The sequence below is a fragment of the Zalophus californianus genome, chromosome 3, assembly GCF_009762305.2.
Source record: "Zalophus californianus isolate mZalCal1 chromosome 3, mZalCal1.pri.v2, whole genome shotgun sequence".
Classification (NCBI taxonomy): domain Eukaryota; kingdom Metazoa; phylum Chordata; class Mammalia; order Carnivora; family Otariidae; genus Zalophus; species Zalophus californianus.
The window spans coordinates 171,910,329-171,935,246 of NC_045597.1; the positions used below are offsets into that span (position 1 = coordinate 171,910,329).

A 24,918-nucleotide genomic window follows, 5' to 3' on the forward strand; every position below is an offset into this window, starting at 1 on the left:
TTCTCTTCTTTGTTACATGTTCATTTCATTCCTCATGAAATATGTATTAAATGCTACTTTCTGGGCTCTATTCTAGGAACATGGGAGATAGGATGAACAGAGGACAGAGTTATTTTATTCAGGGAATTTATAGTCTAGAGGGAAAAACAGTCCATTAGTCAATAGAAACAATATAGAATTCTGCTTTCAGCAGTGAAACTAGCTTGTTTCTTCTGAGCAATTCTTCCATTCAGAAATAGTAACCTGGGCAAAATATAAAATATCACTTGTTAGAAGGCATAGGGCAACTACCCAAGTAGCAAGATTTGCAGGAGTCAAATTCCTAGAGAGATGGGTACTCTAAATAGGGGAAACTGACAGTTGAAGCTGTTTTTCTTCTTGCTAATTTCACTTGTAAAGAAACTGTTAGGAAGCTAAGTAGCTGAGCAGGAAGTGGAAGCTGAAAGACTAAAAAACAGACCAAGGTTTTCAACAATCAGAAATTAGAAATAGGGGCACCTGGATGGCTCAGTCGGTGTAAGTGGCTGGCTCTTGATTTCAGCTCAGGTCATAATCTCAGGGTCCTGTGACTGAGCCCTGCATTGGGCTCAAGGCTCAACTGGGAGTCGGCTTGAGGACTCTCTCCCTCTGCCCCTCCCCCCAGCTCACCTGCTCATGCACATGCACGTGTGTGCTCTCTCTCTCCCTCCCAAATAAATAAATAAATCTTTTTAAGAAAATTGGAAATAATCACAGCCTCAAACCAACAAGCTCCCTTACAAACTCCGTGGCTTTCAGCCGAGACCCTGAAGAATTATAGCTTAGAAGTAAGAATCAACCAATAATAAGGCTTCACAAGGACTGAGACCAGTTCTGAATCAGCTCAGGGCCTTGAAGATAATCTATTCCTAGCCCAACTGAAGGCCAGAGCTAAGGAGAGCATATTGATGGTTCTGAGCAAAGATAGAGATGTTTTGATGAAACAGAGTGTAGAAAGGAAAATTCTAGTCCTGTTGAAGGTTTGTTCAATTAACATGATTATATGAGATCTGTATTGAATTGGGGCGTGAAAGCAAGAGAGGATTCATAGACTGGGGATTTAGGAATGGCTTTTAAAATTGGAGATCATGGTGACTGGATGCAGAAAGTTGTGATCAATAAACTAGTTTTCCCAACTGAACAGTTCAAGGACTAAGTGATAACAAACTTCAGATGGGGCAAATTGTTGCTGGGGTAAAGGAGAAGATAATTGAACAAGAAACCATACAGTTAGGTAGTTGGCAGAATTATCCAACTTGGATGATGTAGTTGCATGGAATGCTGGCAGGAATTAAACTGAGAGGAAGTCAAGGCCTCTTGGAATCAGAAGTATTAAAAAAAGTTATGTAATTCATATCTTCTCTAAGGAGATTTGAACTTTAACATGAGAAACATTCAGAAGGGGGGGAAAACCCCAAAAGACCTTATCCTTTAGCTACTGATCATTTTTTCTTCCCTTCTCTTCAATATTTTTATTCTTCAATCCTTAATTTAAAAAAAAAATGTGATTTGAGGAAGAAAATTTTACAATTACTTTGAAATTTTAGACAAGTATTGAGTGGAGAAAAAACCTTAAATTTTACAGCTATTATTTTATTATAATCATAAGTGAATTGCTATTCTTCACAGTAATTTTTGACAATGGAATAATGACCTAAGCTCACTGTGTAACATCTCGTATACCTTCTGTTGACTAAAAATCAATTAGAATTTTTAATGATTTTTATGCAACATCTGCATAACAATCTGATCCAAACCCAAATTAAATGGTCTTTCTGGTGATGGTATAGAAACATACATTCATGGCTTAAAAAACTGCCTTCTTCTATTTTTTTTTTAAAGATTTATTTATTTATTTGAGAGAGAGAATGAGATAGAGAGAGAGAACACGAGAGAGGGGAGGGTCAGAGGGAGAAGCAGACTCCCTGCCGAGCAGGGAGCCCGATGCGGGACTCGATCCCGGGACTCCAGGATCATGACCTGAGCTGAAGGCAGTGGCTTAACCGACTGAGCCACCCAGGTGCCCAAAACTGCCTTCTTCTAGAGTGTACAATTTTTATTTGGCTTATCTTTCCTGATTTTGTTATCAGATTTAATTTATGTGGTTAATAGTATACATTGCTGTATCTTAATAGACTGTGAGATCCAAGATCAGAATTCATTGTTTAAATTTTGAACACTTCTTTTAACTCTAGCACTTGATTTTCTTTTCAAACTGTTTTTAGAGTTTGCAAACAGTTTCAAATAATCCCCATACAATTAATTGCTGATGTTGTAATTTTCATCCTTCTGATTTATCTTGAGCCATTGCCATTGTTGTTGAAATCTTCTGATTAGGAGAGTCAGATGCAAACCAAAATAAAATGGAATGACCAAAAATTCTGGAGGCAAAGTTGGAAGCTCTTTTCTAATCAACACAGATTCTAATCAACTCAGATGTCATTTTTTTAACCCCAGATTAATTATATTAATATATAGCAATCATTTTTATTGCTCTGTGATAATTTTTGACATCTTTTTTTCAATAGGGTGCTATTATTTAAAAAGAAAATGTAAATAAAACTCACCAAAATTGACATTAATCTGTAGATGATTAGTGCATGATATTGACCTCTATTGCTCATATTCTAAATGTAATTGATTTTGATTAGTAGAAGCCATTTCTCAATGTGAAAAGCTCAGCCATTAATTTTCTTCTTAAATAAAATTCTCTTGACATATTGCAGTTTCTGCTGCTCTGATTGCTTTGGGAATATCCTCTTTATGTATATTTTGTAGATAATGTGTCTGTGGTCTGTGATATCTTCTACTTTTTCCAGAATTTTAAATTCTCATAATTTTGTCATAAATTTCTATGCATTTTTGTTTTGCTGGTACAAAAAAAGTACAAATTTTTTTTGATGATTTCTTAAATATTTCTAGAGGCTTTGACTAGTCTTAATAATAAGAGGAACATATTTATGAAATATATGAAAACTCCAAAGTTAAGGCTAATCTAAACCAGTGTATATCAAACCTTAATGTGCATACTTGTCATCTCGGGATCTTGTTAAAAAGACAGGTTCAGATTTAGTATGATTGAAGTGAGGTCTGAGATTATGCATTTCTAATTAGCTCTCCATGATACCTATGCTGCTGGTCCTCAAGCCATAATTTGAGAAAAAAGATATAAATAGCTTTATGTTTTGATATGCTTGATTACTTTTTCATCAAGTAAAACTTTGAATTTTAGCAAGTATATTAATTTTCTGCTGTGGATAATATACTGTTCTTATATCTTTTGACTATAAAACTTCTTAGGAAACAATCTAATCTTGTTTATCCGGTTTTTCATCTACTCTGCTGGGACCACTTACAGTCAAATTTATACCCACATTACTTTCCATGACTATTCTTTTAATGTTTTGGATCATCTCACTTATCTCCAAACCAAAGTTATTTATGTTCATTGCTTATAGTGAATTAGGGGTAGAGGGCAAAACTAAGCTTTCAAGGAGACAAGGAACGTTCTATGTCAGAGTAATTGTGACAAGAGAATCTGTAGTGCAAGAAATCTTGGTATTTAAGGAGCTGAACATGGTGGGAAGAAATCCCATGTGCCAAATGGATATTGTGGAATGAACACCTTCAGTTTCACATGAATATGTTCTTGTGCTGCTAGATAATGTTAAACCACACTAGTTGGGTCCATATTAATACCTCACCCTTACTTGGGAGGGTTACCATATACATATTATGGTTGTGTATATTGTACATAACATATAGTTATCAAGGAATTTTTTTATTATGTTAATCACCATACATCATTAGTTTTTAATGTAGTGTTCCATGATTCACTGTTTGCGTATAACACCCAGTGCTCCATTCAGTACATGCCCTCTTTAATATCCATCACCAGGCTAACCCATCCCCCAACTCCCCTCCCCTCTAGAACCCTCAGTTTGTTTCTCAGAGTCCATAGTCTCTCATGGTTCGTGTCCCCCTCCGATTTCCCCCCTTCATTTTTCCCTTCCTGCTATCTTCTTCGTCTTCTTTTTTTTTTTATTTAACATATAATGTATTATTTGTTTCAGAGGTACAGGTCTGTGACTCAGCAGTCTTACACAATTCACAGTTCTCACCATAGCACATACCCTCCCCAATGTCTATCACCAAGCCACCGCATCCCTACCACATCCCACCACTCCAGCAACCCTCAGTTTGTTTCCTGAGATTAAGAATTCCTCATATCAGTGAGGTCATATGATACATGTCTTTCTCTGATTGACTTATTTCGCTCAGCATAATACCCTCCAGTTCCGTCTATGTCGCTGCATATGGCAAGATTTCATTCCTTTTGATGGTTGCATAATATTCCATTGTATATATATATATATACCACATCTTCTTTATCCATTCATCTGTCGATGGACATCTTGACTGTTTCCATAGTTTGGCTATTGTGGACATTGCTGCTATAAACATTGGGGTGCATATACCCCTTCAGATCACTACATTTCTATCTTTGGGGTAAATGCCCAGTAGTGCAATTGCTGGGTCATAGGGTAGCTCTATTTTCAACTTTTTGAGGAGCCTCCATACTGTTTTCCAGTGTGGCTGTACCAGCTTGCATTCCCACCAACAGTGTAGGAGGGTTCCCTTTTCTCCGATTCCCTGCCAACATCTGTTGTTTCATGACTTGTTAATTTTAACCCTTCTGACTGGTGTAAAGTGGTATCTCATTGAGGTTTTGATGCGGATTTCCCTGATGCCATGATGTGGAGCACTTTTTCATGTGTCTGTTGGCCATTTGGATGTCTTCTTTGCAGAAATGTCTGCCCATTTCTTGATTGGATTATTTGTTCTTCGGGTGTTGAGTTTAATAAATTCTTTATGGATTTTGGATAGTAGCCCTTTATCTGAGATGTCATTTGCAAATATCTTCTCCCATTCTGTCGGTTGTCTTTTGGTTTGGTTGACTGTTTCTTTTGCTGTGCAAAAGCTTTTTATCTTGATGAAGTCCCAAGAGTTCATTTTTGTCCTTGCTTCCCTTGCCTTTGGCGATGTTTCTAGGAAGAAGTTGCTGTGGCTGAGGTCAAAGAGGTTGCTGCCTGTGTTTTCCTTTAGGATTTTGATGGACTCCTGTCTCACATTTAGGTCTTTCAACCACCTTGAGTCTATTTTTGTGTGTGGTGTAAGGAAATGGTCCAGTTTCATTCTTCTGCATGTGGCTGTCCAATTTTCCCAACACCATGTGTTGAAGAGACTGTCTTTTTTCCATTGGACATTCTTTTCTGTTTTGTCGAAGATTAGTTGACCACAGAGTTGAGGGTCCATTTCTGGGCTCTCTATTCTGTTCCATTGATCTATCTGTCCGTTTTTGTGCCAGTATCATATTGTCTTGATATTGACAGCTTTGTAGTAGAGCTGGAAGTCCGGAATTGTGATGCCGCCAGCTTTGCTTTTCTTTTTCAACATTCCTCTGGCTATTCAGGGTCTTTTCTGGTTCCATACAAATTTTAGGATTATTTATTCCATTTCTTTGAAAAAAGTGGATGGTATTTTGAGGGGGATTGCTTTGAATGTGTAGGCTGCTCTAGGTAGCATTGACATCTTCACAATATTTGTTCTTCCAATCCATGAGCATGTAACCCTTTTCTGTTTCTTTGTGTCTCCTCAATTTCTTTCATGAGTATTTTATAGTTTTCTGAGTACAGATCCTTTGCCTCTTTGGTTAGATTTATTCCTAGGTATCTTATGGTTTTGGGTGCAATTGTAAATGGGATTGACTCCTTAATTTCTCTTTCTTCTGTCTTGTTGGTATATAGCAATGCCACTGATTTCTGTGCATTGATTTTATATCCTGCCACTTTACTGAATTCCTGTATGAGTTGTAGCAGTTTTGGGGTGGAGTCTTTTGGGTTTTCCACATAAAGTATCATATTATCTGCAAAGAGTGAGAGTTTGACTTCTTTACCATTTCAGATGCCTTTTATTTCTTTTTGTTTTCTGATTCCTGTGGCTAGAACTTCTAATACTATGTTGAAAGCAGTGGTGATAGTGGACATCCCTGCCATGTTCCTGACCTTAGGGGGAAAGCTCTCAGTTTTTCCCCATTGAGACTGATATTCTCTGTGGATTTTTCATATAGGGCTTTTATGATATACACCCTCTATCCCTATGCTCTGAAGAGTTTTGATCAAGAAAGGATGCTGTACTTTGTCAAATGCTTTTTCTGCATCTATTGAGAGGATCATATAGTTCTTGTTCTTTCTTTTATTAATGTATTGTATCACATTGACTGATTTGCAGATGTTGAACCAACCTTGCATCTCAGGGATAAATCCCACTTGGTAGTGGTGAATAATCTTTTTAATGTACTGTTGGATCCTATTGGCTAGTATTTTGGGGAGAATTTTTGCATCCATGTTCACCAAGGATATTGGTCTGTAATTCTGCTTTTTGATGGGGTCTTTGGTTTGGAGATCAAGGTAATGTTGGACTCATAAAATGAGTTTGGAAGTTTTCCTTCCATTTCTATTTTTTGGAACAGTTTCAGAAGAATAGGTATTAATTCTTCTTTAAATGTTTGGTAGAATGCCCCTGGGAAGCCATCTGGCCCTGGGCTCTTGTTTGTTGGGAGATTTTTGATGACTGCTGCAATTTCCTTAGTGGTTATAGGTCTGTTCAGGTTTTCTCTTTCTTCCTGGTTCAGTTTTGGTAGTTTATACATCTCTAGGAATGCCTCCATTTCTTCCAGATTATCTAATTTGCTGGCATATTTACTCATAATATGTTCTTATAATTGTTTGTGTTTCTTTGGTGTTGGTTGTGCTCTCTCCTCTTTCATTCATGATTTTATTCATTTGGGTCCTTTCTCTTTTCTTTTTTGATAAGTCTGGCCAGGGTTTTATCAATCTTGTTAATTCTTTCAAAGAACCAGCTCCTAGTTTTGTTGATCTGTCCTACTGTTCTTTTGGTTTCTATTTCATTGATTTCTGCTCTGATCTTTATTATTTCTCTTCTTCTGCTGGGTTTAGGCTTTATTTGCTGTTCTTTCTTTAGCTCCTTTAGGTGTAGGGTTAGGTTGTGTATTTGAGACCTTTCTTGTTTCTTGAGAAAGGTTTGTATTCCTACATACTTTCCTCTTAGGACTGCCTTTGCTGCATCCCAAAGATTTTGAACAGTTGTGTTTTCATTTTCATTTGTTTCCATGAATTTTTTAAATTCTTCTTTAATTTCCTGGTTGACCCGTTCATTCTTCAGTAGGATGTTCTTTAGCTTCCATGTATTTGAGTCCTTTCTGACTTTCCTCTTGTGATTGATTTCTAGTTTCAAAGCATTTTTGTCTGAAAATAATGCAGGGAATGATCCCAATCTTTTGGTACCAGTTGAGACCTGATTTGTGACCTAGGATGTGATCTATTCTGGAGAATGTTCCATGGGCTCTAGAGAAGAATGTGTATTCTGTTGCTTTGGAATGGAATGTTCTGAATATATCTGTGAAGTCCATTTGGTCCAGTGTGTCATTTAAAGTCTTTATTTATTTGTTGATCTTTTGCTTAGATGATCTGTCCATTTCAGTGAGGGGGTTTTAAAATCCGCCACTATTATTGTATTGTTGTCGATGTGTTTCTTTGCTTTTGTTATTAAGTGGCTTATATAATTTGCTGCTCCCATGTTAGGGACATAGATATTTACAATTGTTAGATCTTCTTGTTGGATATACCCTTTAAGTAGGATATAGTGTCCTTCCTCATCTCTTAGTATAGTCTTTATTTTAAAATCTAACTTGTCTGATATAAGGATTGACACCCCAGCTTTCTTTTGCTGTCCATTAGCATGGTAAATGGTTTTCCACCCCCTCACTTACAAACTGGGGGTGTCTTTGGGTCTAAAATGAGTCTCTTGCAGACAGCATATTGATGGGTCTTGTTTTTTAATCCAATCTGATAGCCTGTTTCTTTTGATTGGGGCATTTAGCCCATTTACATTCAGGGTAACTATTGAAAGATAGGAATTTAGTGCCATTGTATTGCCTGTAAGGTGACTGTTACTGTGTATTGTCTGTGTTCCTTTCTGGTCTATGCTGCTTTTAGGCTCTCTCTTTGCTTAGAGGACCCCTTTCAGTATTTCTTGTAGGGCTGGTTTTGTGTTTGCAAATTCCTTTAGTTTTTGTTTGTCCTGGAAGATTTTTATCTCTCCTTCTATTTTCAATGACAGCCTAGCTGGATATAGTATTCTTGGCTGCGTATTTTTCTCATTTAGTGCTCTGAATATATCATGCCAGTCCTTTCTGACCTGCCAGGTCTCTGTGGATAGGTCTTTTGCCCATCTAATGTCTCTCCCATTGTAGGTTACAGATCTCTTCTCCCTAGCTGCTGTCAGGATTTTCTCTTTGTCTCTGAGACTCATAAGTTTTACTATTAGATGTCAGGGTGTTGACCTATTTTTATTGATTTTGAGAGGGGTTCTCTGTGCCTCCTGGATTTTGATGCATGTTTCCTTCCCCAAATTAGGGAAGCTCTCTGCTTAATTTGCTCCAATATACCTTCTGTCCCTCTTTCTCTTTCTTCTTCTTCTGGGATCCCAATTATTCTAATACTGTTTCATCTTATGGTCTCACTTATCTCTTAAATTCTGCCCTCGTGATCCAGTAGTTGTTTATCTCTGTTTTTCTCAGCTTCTTTATTTTCCATCATTTGGTCTCCTATATCACTAATTCTCTCTTCTGCCTCATTTATCCTAGCAGTTTTGCCCCCATTTTTGATTGCACCTCATTAATAGCCTTTTTGATTTTGACTTGGTTAGATTTTAGTTCTTTTATTTCTCCAGAAAGGGTTTCTCTAATAACTTCCATGCTTTTTTCAAGCGCAGCTAGTATCGTTAAAATCATCATTCTGAACTCTAGTTCCGACATCTTACTGATGTCTGTATTGATTAGGTCCCTGGCAGTTGGTCCTGCCTCTTGTTGTTTTTTTTTGAGGTGATTTTTTCCGTGTTGTCATTTTGTCCAGAGGCGAATAGATGAATGAGAGAACAAAATGCTAACAGGGTAAGAACGACCCCAGAAAAATATGCACTAAACAAATCAGATGAGACCTTCCAGAAAGTGGTCGCTTTTCTCTTCAGAGAGCTGTGCTTTTCTTTTCTTTGATCTCCTGTGGAGTTTGTAGGTGTTCAGAATGGTTTGATCCCTATATAGCTGAATTCCTGGGACCAGACTAAATTTAGGTCTCCTACTCCTCCCCCATATTGCTCTTCCCCCCATTTATCAAGGAATTTTAAGCTGTGTCAGATCACCCCTATTTTCCCCTTGGTCAGTTGTGAACCAAAGGATAACTTATGATGTGCAGCACACGTCAGCATCTAATCAATAGCTCTTTACACACACACACACACACACACACACACACTCACACATACACATGGTTGTATTTATATAATACACACTATACACACACCCATAATAATGGCTCACACCAGTGTCTGCAGCACACCTTCCCATTTGATTGGTGAGGTCAATGTATGTACTGTTTTCATGGCTATTACTTTTTATTTCTCCTTTGGCCTCCTTCTTATTAGTCCTGAGATTCCTTTGCATTGAAAAAGGGCTTAACCAGTATAGCCCTTTTCTTGCTTCTCCCATAAACCAAAACCCCACCATCAGCACAGTGCTACTAATGTCTCAAATCCTTGAGCTATAACTGTTTATATGTGAAAATAACATGGAGAAGAGACTGACAAATAATACCCATATTCCAGATTGGATGCAGTAGTTTAGATATCAAGATATTACCCATGAAAGTGTACCTAAGATTTAATTGCAATTGAAATTGCTAGGTTATTTTCCCAAAGATTGTGGTGATTTACAACCCCACCAACAATGGATATAGTGCTATTTTTTTAATCATTGCCAGCATACATTTTATCGTTCTTTATAACTTTTTCACACTCAGAATGGAAAGTTATTCATTGTTGTTTTTAGCTTGCTTTTCCTTTACTAATAGTGAAATAGATCATCATTTGACAATTATATTGATGACATACATTTCCTCTTCTGTGACAGTCCTACTTATATTCTTGCTTAAATTTTTTTTGTTAGTTTATTGTTTTCATATAAATGTATAGGTATTTCTTGCCATACATTTATTTATATACCAAGGGTTTTTCAAATATTCTCCCAGCCTAACATTGTTCTCTTTTTTCCATTTAAACAAACTTCACGTAATTAAGTAAGCCTATTGTTTCCTTTATGGATTTCTTTCTGTTTTGCTTAATAAGATTTCTGCTAATTTAACTTTTTAAAAAATATATTTTACATTGAAATGTGAGGGTGTCATGCAGTTTTATAAATGAATACTAATTTTGTTGAGTCACTCTATAGCTCTTTTCAATTAGTAATCATAGTTGCTGTATTTATCATAACTATTGTAATATTGTATGGCATCTGCTTTATTGAACATCTGTTATCAGATGTCTGACAACCTTTTACCCTCCTGCTATTTAAAGGCCCTAAGTGTTCTTTAGTAAACCACCCTTTTTAGCCATGTACTGTTGATCTCTCTCCCATGGCTAAATTAATCTTGATTGGAATAAACCACTTATCACATCTCATTTCTAGCCAAGAGCCAGATCTCTAAATGTAGGGGTGGAAGTGGGAGAGTAGCAAGAAAGAAGCCTTTCAGTTTTCCTCTTTTCATCGTGCTCAGATGTAAAACTTAGAACATCTGCAGCCATCTTGCTATGATAATGGAAGACCCTGAAGATGGATCTAGTACCCAAAAAAGTATAGCTTAGACATAAATGCTATGATATGTGAGGTGGGAATTCAGCCCCACCTAAAGCTAGCTCTGTTAATAGAACTTTCAGTTAAAAGAGCCAAATAATTCCACTAAACAATTTTAAATGGCTCCTTCACCCTCCCCTACATAGAGTCAACAAAGACACTCTCCAGATATGAAACATGTACTGTGGAATGAAGGGAGTATCTCCTACTTAAATTTCTAACACTATCTGCCTTTTGAGTTTCCTTAATCTGAATTGTATCATTATATTTAATTTACAATATAAAAACTTGCCTTTCACTCTTAAAATACTTTTAAAGAGAGAATAGTTACTATGTAGAATCTATAAATGGTACTTGTGATACTATCCAGAACTTTCTCTAAGTCTTTCCACTTTATAGTTTAGATAATATGACTCTTCCTCCTATCGTGTATCCCTCATAAGTTATCTTTTAGCATCACCACAGATCAGATAATTTTATCTTACTTTTGTGCATAGCTTTAAGTTTTTAATGGTCAAGTGTGGTGGGAAGAAAGAAATAGTTGTTTTTAACAATTGGCCTGAATTATTCTTCATACAAAAGCATTATCTAATTGGAAGGTGCTTTATGCACTTTAGTGATTAACTATGAGGCCCTGAAGTCATGGCCTGAAAGACAGGAAAACAAAAAGGTAGTTGAAACTGTGCTGAATCTTAAGTTATAGCCATTGGAGATTAGGGAAAGAACCAAGAAAAAAGTGGAAAATAGGGGACTTTAAAAATAGGAGTTTTTAATATTCAGTTTTATTTTCTGTGCTAGATAAATATGTTTTAGAAAGGGCACTGTGTGCATAGGATGGCCTGTTGTTCAATGTATTGTAGTAAATTCACTTACAGGGAGTCATTAGGTGATTCCCAGTAGCCATTGAAAATCAGTTTTTTTTGTGTGTGGAGAGAAGGAACATAGGTTACTCTCTTTGGTTCAGTCTGCTTACATTTTGGTTGGAGGAGGCACTGTTCTGCAGTGAGTGCAATGTTCATTTTTATTTAGAAGTTCTTTGTTTAAGCACCAGTGACTAATTTCATAAATAGCCAGAACTTCAATTTCTGGGAGCAATCCTTAAATAACACTTAAGTTTTTTTTAAAGATTTTATTTATTTACTTGACAGAGAGAGACACAGCGAGAGAAGGAACACAAGCAGGGGGAGTGAGAGAGGGAGAAGCAGGCTTCCCGCCGAGCAGCGAGCCCGATGTGGGGCTAGATCCCAGTTCCCTGGGTTCATCACCTGAGCTAAAGGTAGACACTTAATGACTGAGCCACCCAGGCACCCCAATAACACTTAAATTTTTAAAAAGATAATATGAAACTGTAACTCCAATGAAAACACAAAGGAGGCATATTCATATTTATTAAATGTTATTTCATATTTTATTTAATGGCAAATTAATAGCTATTCATTTTATCAAATTAGGTCATTGTTTCTATATTTTATTTCTGTTTTTTCAAATATTAGTATGGTATATGCACCATAAAGTGGAGTATGTTTTAAAAGAAAAACTCAATATACTATATTGATATATAAATTAAACTGACAGCTCTATTTTTATTTTTTTTGCTAATAATACATTTTCCCTGAAACAAAACAAAACAAAACAGGCTACTTTTTTTTTAAGATTTTATTTATTTATTTGATAGAGAGAGAGATAGCCAGAGCAGGAACGCAAGCAGGGAGAGTGGGAGAGGGAGAAGCAGGCTTCCCGCGGAGTGGAGGGCCCGATGAGGGACTCGATCCCAGGACCCTGGGATCATGACCTGAGCTGAAGGCAGACGCTTAATGACTGAGCCACCCAGTCGCCCCAGCTTCTTTCCAGATGCAATGAAACACATACCAACTTGCCAGTGCATAAATAGTATAGATCTAGTTTTGAAAATAATTAGTTACACTGAATCCAAGACAAAAATATACGATATACTATTTAATATTTTCTCAAATATTTGATACTGGTTGGCAATTTTGCTTTAAGTATTTATTACAGATGCTGTTGGAAATATAAGTTGTATTGCAGTATTTTTCCAAATTCTTATTAACCATTTTGCCCTTTAGAAATAATAGAAAGTAGGAAACTATGTTGCATTTTTCCTCAAATGCTGTATAATGCTTTATACATTACTAAATCTTTATGGAAGGCAGAAAATAAAGAGATTTTGTTGAAGACAATTACGAAGAATAGATGTTGGTATTTTTTCAGGTAACTGAGGTAAAAAAAAAAAAACACAATCTTGTCTGAGGTTTTGCCTTTTATAAGGAAAGAGATGGGTTTTCCCTAAAGTTTTATTTTCCTCTAAATTTGATCCTAATTATAATCTCTTGGTTATTTTTTAAAAAGGAATACAAGTAGACAAAGAGAAAAGTTTCTTGGAAAATCTGAATTTTTCTGATTTTTTAAAAACAACTTGAGATTTTTATAGAAACTATTAGCAAGATGTTAAAAATAATTTTAGGTTTCAAAGAGTAGCAATAGATTACAAAAGATGAGTGCAGACTCTTCCACACATCACTTGGCTAACAGAAAAAAAAGCACCTGACATTCAAACATTTCATGAAAAATCATGGACTGTTCTATTTGTGGAACTGTAAATTTTAATAAGATTATAGTATCCTTGAAGCTAGGGATTATGTGACAGTCCTGTTCTGATGTCCTAAGTCACCCAGCAGAGTGCCTAGTCCTTAACATAGTCTTGGCTAAATCTTTTCAAATTATTTTTATCCTGTTAGTAATTTATGCTTTATTAGAGTTTGTTTGTTTGTTTGGGGTTTTTTGTTTGTTTGTTTTACTAGCATTTGAAGTCAACTTCTAGGAAATGTATTGGGTAACTGACCTTGGAGCCTTCCAGCTGTGATGGGAATGTACTGTGACTGGAATAGAAAATGGGGAAACAATGGTGAGGTTAAAAAGAAATTTGAGGTTGAAGTTCAGAGTTTTCCAGGAAATTATTTTTCTACTATATGAAAAACAACAAAAACAAAAATGGAGAGTCCAGAGAGTTTTAGAGAAAAAATAATCAAGAATTTTTTTGCTCATTAGTATTTTCTACCCAAGAGAAAGTGTCAGAAAGTAGATAGTAAAGAAAAATAGAAAGAAAGAAAGAAAGAAAGAAAAGAAAGAAAGAAAGAAAGAAAGAAAAGGGAAAAAAAGAAAATTAACTGCACATGGGTGTCAGACAGGCCCTTGAAGGGGGGATTAGGAAAGGATATTGTATAGCTAGCTAGGTGATATATTCTTGGATGAAGGAATTTGGCCATTTCAACAACTCATCCATAAGCATTGTTCATTGATGTCTTCTCTTCAAGGATTTATTGGCAGCTAAGAAATATATTTTAAAAGTAATGAGTCCAGCTAGCATATGTTTTGGTGTGTTGGAGAAAACATGACTAAAGGGAGCTCTTATCCCATCTCTCTTTTTTAAAATTTCCTAACTGATTAATAATAGCCTTTAATGGGCTCTTAAAATAAAATTTCCTGACTTTTATTTGTGAATGTGAAAGATTTTTCAGAAGTGTAAAGACTCTGTTCAAGGACAACCAAATATGATCCTGTATTTCTTGCTAAACATAATCCATGCAACTCATAGCATTCACCTTTTTTAAAATATACCAAGGTTTCTATGCCTAGAGAGGTAAAATACAGCCTCTGTTAAATCAGTAAATATTTGTAAATATTTACATTTGCATGAGTTTACCCTGACGAATAATTTTTGGAAGTGACAACATTGTCAGAACTAGTTTGAGTTACAACTTTAGTCCGTGACAAGGAAATAGTATCAAACAGGATTAAAAGGGACTGCTTTTGAAACATTAATACCAACCCCATTCTTTTTTTTTTGCAAGTGAAAGCATTTAATGTAATCATCTCCATAACATATTATGTCTATAGTGATGAATGTACTAAAGTATACCATACATTCAGATTTCTATTTTTAGGGATTACATAGAAAGAAATAGTACATATAACACAAATCCTTCTTAGTATAGTAATCTCTGTTATTTGAAATCTTATCCCAAGATAGTTTTTCAGTAGACAATTGGCTAATAATTGAAATAAAAATTTACATATTAAAAAGCCAGCATAATATTAAACCTAAAATTCTCTATTGATAGATCCCTTAAAAACTTTAAAGGGGTATGCAAGGATGGAAAGTTTAGAATGACTGATTGATCCAGAAGATCCTAGATTGCAATAAGATAAACATATTATTTCTCTAACTATATTGTGGGATTTATTTAATTTTATTAATGCTTTTTTTGCCTAATCTTGAAAAGATTTTCTATTTAATAAAAATGATATATAAAATGAAGTGTAATATTCGATTTGATTCTGAGATATCCTAAGATTAGTGGTTATTTTAGAGGGTATTTTAAAGATTTATTTGTTTATTTGAGACAGAGAGAGAGGGAGAGAGAGCACACGAGCACAGAGGGAGGGGCAGAGGAAGAAGGAGAGAGAGTCTTAAGCAGATGCCATGCTGAGTGTGGAGCCTGACCTGGGGTTCAATCTCATGACCCTGAGGTTAGGACCTGAGCGGAAACCAAGAGTCAGATGAAACCAAGAATCAGACACTCAACCCCAACTGGGTTACCCAGGTGCCCCCAGTGGGTTTTTTTAAGATTTAAAAGTCCTCTCCCATTCCAGGGTATAACATCTGAATACTTTTTTTTTTTTTAAAGATTTTATTTATTTATTTGACAGAGACAAAGCAAGAGAAGGAACACAAGCAGGGGGAGTGGGAGAGGGAGAAGCAGGCTTCCCTCTGAGCAGGGAGCCCGATGGAGGGCTTGATCCCAGGACCCCAGGATCATGACCTGAGCCAAAGGCAGACGCTTAACGACTGAGCCACCCAGGCGCCCCCTGAATACTTTTCTTTTATAGCTCAAGAAAATTAGTCTTGCAGGTAACCTGCCCAGCTAGTAGGAGTACAAATCATGTTTGAATTGGTAACCTCCATGGGTACAATCTATTTATGCAAAACTACCAGAGGGTGCATAAGTACATGTTTTTTCAATTAGAATTAAAAGAAGTTAGTCTGGCCATAATGCTGTCAGTTCAAAATATTTCTCCAACTTAAATTATACTTTGGGGGAGGGGTGAAATAGATGATGAGGATTAAAGAGTTTATCATGATGAAAAAATAAAATTATATATATCTTGACAAATGATTGTACCTTATGGTTCTAACATAAATCCTAATTAAAATATACAACAGCCAAATATTTGTATTTTCCATCTAGAAAATTTAAGAGTTTTAAACAAGGAAAAGATTAGAAACAGGTAAATTCTAAAACGTATTGGTATAGGCAGTCTTTCAGCTATTTGTTCAATCTCTAGAATTATAACTTTAGAACACATCTGGATATTTATATTGCTCTGTTTATTAAAAAAATGGTACCTATAACTTAAACCCTTTCAATAGCTTCCAGTTGTTTGAGGCATTTCACCCTCTCACATTCATTCCAGCTGTTTTTCCTTACCTTCATAATGTGGCAGCCACATAAATCCATTTTGGAACCCTAAAATGGGGACCACTTATGAGAGTTGTCAAATACTTAAGCTATTGATACTAAATCAGTATATAATTTGTGATCATATGAACTGCACTAATACTGTTTAGATAATTTTAAGTGACACATTTAGCATAAGTTTTTTCCGATGAACACTTAGTTAACCAGAACATCCTATATCCATTCTGTAAACATCTCTTAAAGCAATGAACAAAATCGTCTGTTCTTTTATTTCAGTAATTCAAACTAGTATTTATCATTATTTTACGTTAGAATCTTCATAGCTGTTCTGTTTATAGTACTACCACCATGTAGAGAACGTCTATCTATAGATATGAAATAAAGACAAACTTAAAAATGGAATGATTATTAATGTTTGGGATAATTTTATGTTGCCTAACTTTTAACAAATTCAATAATTTCTTGAAGAAATTTAAACATTTTTAAGATTTTGCATTTATTAATATCCACTATGTACTGCTGAGTTCCATGCTAGCTTCTAGGTATTCAGACATCAAGGGTTTGGTCCTTGACCTTCAAGAGTTTATAATAAGAGAAATTTCAGAAAGATCTAGAAATGTTCAAAATCATGTTTATAGAGAAAATTGCAAGAAAATGAATATGTTGGAAGAAAACTAATTGTAAAAGAGACCTAAAAGACATTAAATATTATTAGAACAAAATGTAAATGTAAGAGATAGATTAAAATGGTGGGCAGAGGCCAAATCACATTGGTGCTATATGCTACTCATAAAAAGGAGTTTGAACTTGGAGTCATTCATTGATGGATTAGAAACAAGGGAATGACATGATATCATACATTTTAGAAAAGGGGATGGGTTAGAAATTATTCATATTGGATGTAAAAAGACAAGATATAATAGAAATTCTAATGAGAAGCAGAGATCCTACACTAAGATAACTGTTTTGGGGATGCAAGAGCCTACACAATTTTTTTTTTAAGATTGTATTTATTTATTTGAGAGAGAAAGAGAGAATGCATGAATGGGGGGAGGGGCAGAGGGAGAAGCAGACTCCCCGCTGAGCAGGGAGCCCCATATCGTGCTTGATGCAAGGCTCCACTCGGGGCTCCATGGGGGGCTTGGTGCAGGCTCTGTGAGGGGCTCCATCCTATGACCCTGAGATCATGACCTAAGCCAAAGGCAGATGCTTAACCAACTGAGCCACCCAGGCACATGGAGCCTAGACAAATTTAAAGAGATTTTGGGAGAAGAATCAAATTGAATACTTAGAGTGAATATGAGGGAGAAACCTTGGTATCTTGCTTGGTTCATTGAGTGGATGGTGGTATCATTCCTTAAAATTAGAAGCACAAGAGGAAGATGGGATGGTGGAGGTGGGAAGAGAGATAATGAGTTTAATGAATGAAAAGTGAAGATTACTAGTAGAAAATTGAATAGATATATATACCTGAAGCTCAAGAAAAATGAGCTTTGAAGATGTAAATTTGAGATTCACCTAGTGTTCTTATGTTTATTCCTGTATATTTCTATTATTAGATAGGAAAAATTATTCTCCTGTGCAGGTTTAAAATTGTCACCTGAGTAATGTGTGAAAGGGATTTTTTTCTTTATTTAAGTAATATATTAAACATCAAAGGCACATGAATAATTTAAAATGATTTCAGTTAGTTCATTTCCTTCTTTTTATCTTTTTAAATAGAACATTTATATGTTGTCCATTACTTATCAGTCAAGAAGACACATCCTCATATGCTTATATTAACAGGAAATTGAATATGGACCATTACAATGAAGGCCTATAGTAATTTAATATAATGATGACTTAGACTGTTGGAAAACTTAAAAATTATTTTTAAGCAAAATACTAACCATCTCATATATTTGTGATTTATTTTGCAAGAAAACCGAAAAGTACAACATGATGACATTGCACTAAAACTTTCTATTCATTTTGAGGTCCTATAATTGAATGGCAAAGTATCAGAAAGTGCAAACAGTTCTTATATCCAGGTTCTTATATGATAAAAAATTGCTGGTTTAGGAAAATGACCTCAGAATTAAATGATAATCCTGATTTATTGTTTCTTGAAATGGAAAACCTTGTTGCTAATAATGATTTTTTAACATTATTTATTAAATTTTGTAGAAAAAATAAAAAGTATAGTAAACTGTTTATTAGATTCAACAATACTCTTCTGTGGACAAAAAAGAAAGAATGATACAAAGTACTTGCTTGATAATGTTCATATCAAGTTTCCTCAGTTTTGTTGGGTTCATGTAGATTGCCCAAACTTCTTCAAAAAGCAGAAAATTAGATTATAATGTGGTTGAGCAAACAGAATTATCTCTCCATTTTGACTTGATAAAACCAGAAGCATAAATAGACCTTCATATTTGAAGTATTTTGTCTACAATTTACTTTGCTAAATATTTATAGGTATTTTATTAATAAACAAAGGGAAGGTGCTAATTTTTCAAGTCAATTAAAAGATTTCTGAATTTTGATTAACTATCAAAGTTGACTTCTAAATCTTCCCAATATTACACCTTGTAAATTGCTTCAGATTTTGTAACATGCATTGGAGCAGATGGGACAATGATTATAGCTCTGAGTGCAGCAAACCTAGTTTTTTAAACATTTCTTGTGCCAGCTTCATCTTTCCTTAAGAATAATTTCCCTTGAACACTGGAGATGTTGGGTGCTCTTTTGAGTTTACAAATTTTGTCATCTATACCTCAAGAATAATAGTATTCCCTCCCATTTTTTTCAGATCCTGCATAGTTATGTTTGAAAGTATTAGTGCTCCTATCCTAATCCTTAACCAACCTGATAGTAGAAAAAGACACATTAACATATGAAAGGTCAGAGCATTTGCTATGAAAAACATACTAGAAAATGGCTGGTTTCCTACAAAAGCTAAAACACCTGAATTTCAACAGTTTTATAAATGTGTATATTTTTGTTCCATATTCTGGTCATCTTTATCTTCTAGGCTATAGGAAGCCACCACCATATATCATTTAAGCTGTATTATGTTCTAGATAGAGTACAGTTTGAAAACCCATTCATTATTCACTTACGTTAAGGAAAGATCATTTAGTGCTGACTTTGAAAAGACCCTGTTTTAAACATTTTTAGTATTCATAATTCTAGGAATATTTCTGTACAAATCCTAGTTTCTATGTTCTTTGCGACTATCAATTAGTAGTAAGATTTATGCAACTTTTTAGTGATATGTTCCAAAGAAGAAAATACCTTTAAGATAGGAAGGCCATGAAGCTCAAAATTAGAGATTAAAATTCCAGTATATTATAAAATTTAAGAGTTAGTCAGTTATAATAGTTTTATGTCTATTAGGCCATTTTAAAAAAAATTACTACATTTAAAATTCCTTGCTCCATTTCTCTCATTTATGTTTGAAATTTTATGTATATTAAAGAAAGTAATGCAAAGAAAAAGATTTCATCACTACAAGGTTAGGGCTTATGCATGTGAAAACAATTAAAGAAAAGACCTCTAATTCTAGAAGTATGATAATAAAACTATGCTTTACTCTGGATACTGAAGTGTAACTATATAAAATCAGTAAACAGTCACATGCATCCATAGACACATATACAAAATCATAAAAAATGGGTCTACCTCCTTTACTCATGTAAAAGGAATCCTTTTACAAAGAGTCCTTGATTGAATCACTCTAGTATTTTAGCTTTTTGTTGTATTAGTCTGGTATTTTAGCTTTTTATTAGGAAAAATCAAATAAAGGATTTATAATTCTATATACTAATGATTGTTTTGAAATATCCGCTTAGAATTAAAAACTTTATAAAAGCTGCATGGCCAGTAAGTCAAACTATTGGTTGAAAAATGCAAATACACTTAAATATAATGTATGTATTCTTTCACTATCCCCTGATGTTCAATATTCTGTGAAGCATCTGGAAAATTTGATAATGAAGGTAATAGACTAGATGACTTTATTTTTCCCTTTCAGCTTTAAAGTTCTGTGGAGACCTGAAGGTAGACCATGTTTACAGGAAAGATCTTTGTAAGAATTGTTATTCATGTCTGTTCTTCAAGACTAGTGGAATTCCAGTGTTTGAATGGTGCTAATGAAGCCCCCTGCTGTGCAATGCAGAGCAAGCAATTTGAGTCTGTGGAGGTGAATGGTTCTCTGAAATGGAGTAACCACTTTGTCAAGCTGAATGTGCTGTTCTTGTAGCAGGTAGTACTCAGAGACCCTTTTCCCGTTTTCTTCCATTTGAAGGCTGCTCTTCTAACAGACAGGTAGAATGTATTGTAAAATATTCTAATGCTACTTAAAACTACATCACTCTCTAATAGATACCACCCCACCCCCATCACCACCATGTTTGTCTGAATTTTCTGTATTTCTGCTTTCATCAGATTCAGGAAAGCAGCCTCAGTTTGATATTTTTCTACCTTTAGAGAAGCACCTAATTTACCCATTTCTCATTCAAAAGTTAGTGTCTTCCTGCAAGCTGCCTCAGAAGTAAGAAAATCGGGTGTAACGCATTTGGAGCTCTATTTCATGGCATACATGCTTCTTGCTCTTGTTGCCTATGACTTCTAATATCCCTCTCAGATATAACACCTGGATATTTTCCTATAGGTCATGTCTTTTCCTGACACCTGACCAGATTCTGCATACTAAGTTGCTGTGTTGATGTTGGTCGAATTTATGAAATGATGATCACAGCTTTGATCATTTAGAAAATGCCTTTTTCCTTTTCTCTATTTTCCATCCAATCATCTTGTCTCACTTTTGCTCTAGTGCTCTTAATATGACTTTGCTCTTAAGTTAACCAACTAATTTTAAAGATGTTTTTACTTGCAAAATCTTAGGTATTTTACTTTCAAAATTCAAAAATGTGAGGTGTGTATTGTTTATATTTGGATACTTCCTGAATATTTGCTTCAATTTCGTAAGTCATCTTGTTTGCCAGTTTAATTGCTAATATTTTCTCTGGAACTCTTTAGAATGATTTCCTTCTAGCATTCGTGGTATAGTGGTAAGCATAGCTGCCTTCAAGAATGATTTCCTTCTCTTTTCTAGATCAGCTTTTTCTTCTATATTCCCAAACCAGAGAATCAAAGTAAACTCCTGCTTCATCACTCCCCTTAGGTCTTTTCAAACACCAATTCCTGTAGCTTTGAATCATATACATTTTTCAGTGTGTCACATTCTTTCCATGTCTACCAGCACTGCTGTGTGTCAGACCCTCATCATGTCTCACACATTATTTCAGGGATCTTCTGTCTCTCTACCTTCAACCTTTCTTCTTCTTCTTTAGTCTAATCTCTGCTTCTCACCTAGTGGCATCTCTCTCAAAGATCCTTCTTTCAAATAAAATCTCTTAGAGCTCCCCATCATCTACACATTTAAGTCCAAATTCCTCAGAATACCATATAAAGCTCTCTGTGTCCTGGAGTTGGGCTAACATAAGATAACTCTTCCCTGTGCTTTGTGTTTCATTACCAGCCTCATGTTTGGTTATAAGACAACTACTTGGTGTCCTTCTCTATGACCATGCTGTTTCGCATTTTCTTATGCTTTCCTCTGCCTGCATCTCTCTTGCCCCTCTCTTACCTGGCAAGTCCCTACTCATCTTGTAAATCTCAAGTGTTGTTTCTTCCTGAAAATGTTTCCATATCCCTTTGGGTTAAGTAAATGATCCCTCTCCTGCGCTCCCAATAAATATTGCAGCAATTAATCATTTTACATTTCTGACAGTTTCAGTTCTTGAAGAAGGACTTGACATGTATGCATATCTGGGACCTGATATACGGCCAAACACATGGGATACAATAGCCAGATGTCTATTGAACTGAATCAAATGAACTTTTCCATTCCATTTAAACCTTCATCTTGAATATATATGCTATTTTAAAATATATTTTCTAGTGTTTTAATATACCTTTTATGTGTGTCTGAATAGCATAAAGATTATAATAATTTTTGTAATTCCCTTAATGTTATAGTATCCATATTCATGTCTATCTGTTTACCAACCTACCTACCTACCCATCTATCTAAATTACATCAAGGTTTTAGAGGGCTCCTTTGACAGTCAATGTTTGACACATATAAATTTAATGGCACTGGTAAGTTTAATAAATGGGTTTCCTGAGGGGGGCAAAAGTATACTTAAATTTTAGGTGATGATCTAGAAACATGATAAAATTTAACTTTTGAAGTGTGCAAATGAGAGGTTGCTATCCTATCAAAAATAAGAATAACAAACTTGAATAATCCACATTCTCACCTATGAACTCCTCTTATCTCTGTCACACAATTAATTAAAACTCACTGGGATATTGTGGTAAAAATTTAACATCATGTGGTTAATTTCATTAATAATATCATTACTTTTTGTCAAGTTTAATAATAATTGAATTTATCCAGCTGGAAAATGTTAGACAAAGACAGATAGACAGGTAGCTGTTTATTGTCAATTAGTTTAAGAAAAAATGCTGCTTTTCTTTTAACATATATCAAACTTGACACATTTTGCACTTTCTAGGATTACTTTAAAATGTTTCCTGTGGTAACTGTCAGAAGTTTAGATAATTTAAGTTTAAAGTAGTTACAGAATGAATAGTTTTAGAATTTTCTTGTTTTACCACACAAAGATCTTTGTACCACCTATAAAGTTATGTAATGCTAGAGTAGAAATATGTATTTCTAGACATTGAATAAATTATATTGCTCTTTTAAGTGAAATATAGAACTTTCAATTCCAGCTAGGCTACCAAATTTTAGAATTTAAAATGTTCTGAGGTTTGTTTTACTATAGTCCCTCCAAATATTATGTAATCCTTGTATATAAATAGCAAACATCACCATTGTTCAAATAGATGACAATTTTTATTAAATTTAAATATATTCTGCAAGTTATTGCATTTATTAATCATTTATATTCTAAAATGTACTCTGGTCACCATTGCGCACTTCATCAAAGTGCTTTTGTGCTTCATTAATTAGTAGCTGATTGAAAGTTAATGTTTATCATGTGTCAGTCTCCTCAAGATAGATCATTTAGCTATTTGATGTCAAATCACAAAATATTATACATTACCAGCAACATTCCTTAGTTTATTTCTTATTATAGCAAATTTAAAGATCAAACTGATAATATATCAGATAAATAGAATAATACATTTTAATTTAATAAGCAAAAGGCCGAGCATATTTCTCTGTGGGGAATAATAACTTCTCGACTGAAAGCAGAAGGACGTAGAAGCTTTTGGGTAAAGGTGTAGAGCTTTTATATGCTGATTCCAACCTTGAACAATTGTGTAGTAATCTTGTCTCTCTCTTAAAATATGATTTATTTTAAAATTTTGGTTTCTTTAGGACACTTAAGGGTTAACTTTTATTAAGTTGGCATTTTAGATTTCTATTCACACAGACTTGAGTTGGTTGTAATCTTCAACTCAGATCACACTAGCATCATGTCAGAACATTCTTTTGAGTATAAAACCTGAAAATATGAGATTGAAACACTCTAAATCTGAAGTCTCACCTAAATTTTGGATGATATATTTAGGACAGACATATAAAAATATAACTAAACAAAATTTCAGATGGAAACAAACAGAGTACAACATTTTTAGTAATTTTGGATGTTCATTTGCTTATTTTTGACACTGGGGAAATTATGGTAAATTATGATTAAGGATTCTAGGAGGTACCCAAGGTTTCTAGTGGGTTGTTTGGTATTAGAAATTAAGGAAAAGGAGATTTATGAAAGTCAAAGTCACAGAGTGAGCTCTCAGATAGCTATGCACCAATTATGGAGACAATGCAGTTGGCTATCCTAGTTAATGTTATTAGACCTTTAAAAATAAATACAGTTCTATCAATCTGATTCCATAGTCACTAAACAAACTTCTGATTATTTGACAACCCTCATCCCACTTACTTTCATTCCTTGCAGAGAATGTCTGGTCCACTAAGCAGTGGCCAGCCAATCACCTCCCTGTTTATGAAAGGGCTGGGAATTACAAAAGCATTTTGCTGAGACTTGTGAAAATAAAATTGCCAGAGTGCAAATATAAGACATTGCATTTCAAGATACCAGATACTGACTTTTTTATACAGGCACAAACTGAAATAAAATTGGTATGAGAATCTACCTCAGCAGTCAGCCATGTTGCCTGGTTTTCCAAACTGAAGATAACAATTCAGTAGAGCCTTAATCACTGTAGAAGGTTTAGGTGCTTAAACTCTAATTTATTTTGAAAGGGATTCACTTATTCACTCATTTATTTATATCTTTATTCATTTATTAACTCAACACAATTACTGCCTGCATTTTTTTGTCAAGTCACTTTGTTGGTCACAGGAGATACAGTGTTATCTATACATTCCAGATCTCTGTCCTCATGAAGCTTATAGTCCAGCTGTGACATATGTAACATATAGATAAAATATATTTTTATGACTTCCTCTTCATTCTTAATTTACCTTAAGTCTTTGTACTTGGTAAGTACAGTTCTACAAATACCAGAATTTTAAAGAACTTGTTTCACAGTTATGAAAGATATACTGAGGTACTAAAAACACACACAGAGTAATTTTTAAAT

At 34.7% G+C, this 24,918-nt stretch overlaps 1 protein-coding gene across 4 annotated transcripts in view; it reads left to right on the forward strand.

Moving 5' to 3' along the window:
- SPAG16 (sperm associated antigen 16) overlaps nucleotides 1–24,918 on the forward strand; it is a 968,000-nt gene that overhangs the window by 222,430 nt on the left and 720,652 nt on the right. The window lies entirely within an intron of this gene.